Source organism: Corylus avellana, chromosome ca1, assembly GCF_901000735.1.
Source record: "Corylus avellana chromosome ca1, CavTom2PMs-1.0".
Lineage (NCBI taxonomy): Eukaryota > Viridiplantae > Streptophyta > Magnoliopsida > Fagales > Betulaceae > Corylus > Corylus avellana.
In genome coordinates this window covers 10,934,850-10,935,984 of record NC_081541.1, presented here as the reverse complement: position 1 = coordinate 10,935,984, position 1,135 = coordinate 10,934,850, and positions in this window count along the sequence as shown.

Here is a 1,135-nt window from a genome sequence, read left to right as displayed (position 1 = left end):
AAAAATTTCCCCCCAAACCCATTTTCCCTCCCCCCATTCTCCCTCCACCCAAATTCTCTCTCCACCGGCACCGACGCCGGCTCCCTGATCTCACCGAAACCGGCGCCGTGATCTCCTCTCCTCCACCGTCACTGCCGCCGACCGACCCCTTTCCTTTCTCCCTTTTTCTTCCTCAACCCATTTTATCCCCCCACAAGCACTGTGCGCCCTCTCCTCTCCTCTCCCCACCGTCACCGCCACCGACGACCACCTCCACTTCCTTCCATCAGTTTCGGCCAGAACCCATTCCCCCACGAGAGGTAGCTCTTAAGCTCTTCCCCCAAAACCCTAATTTTTTTGAAACCCAAAATGCTCCCCAGTCCACCATCTTCAAACGCCTGGAAGGCCACCGACGCAGTTGGTTCTGCAAGCCACAGCTCGACAGATATGGCCACGCGTCCACCTGCTGCTACCCCCAGTCGTGGCCAATCCCCTTCGGTCACTCCTCCATTAGTTGTTGCCCCAAATTGTGGTAAGCTCACACTTCGCAAAATTTTTCACTTTGAACACTAATCCTCATAAATTGTAATTGTAATGGGTGGGTTAAGGTTAATGTGCTGAAAATGCAGAATTTACTCTGCTCCTTATGGACCTTGTCTGAAAAGTCTGTTTTGTTGATGATATGTTGCAGTTTTTTTTGTGGTTTGTTTATGGTTTTGAGGATAATATGTTTCCTCTGTAAGGGTGTTTCTGCAGATTTTATATGTGGCTTGTTTGAGAATAGGGTCTTTTTCCTCTGTTTTGTTGGTTTTTGTTTCTGATTTGAGGCTATTGTTTAGCCCTATGTAAGGATTTGGTTTAATTGTTTTGGGCTGTTGGCTAGAGGTTTTCTGCTGTTTGTTGTTTTGTGGCATCCTTCTGAATTTGGCTGCTTTCAGTCAGTTAATCAGGCTTGTATTAGTTGTTGATGTGTTCTTGGTTTGTTTGTTAATGAAATTGCTTATTCAACCAAAAAAAAAGAAGAAGAAGCAGAATTTACTATTCATAGCCTTGCTCATTTTATGTTTATAGAATTCTGAAAATAAAATTTGTTGCTGCCTCTGTACATGTTAATTTTACCAATAAAAGAAAAGGCCAAGGTGGAGTCTCAAAATTG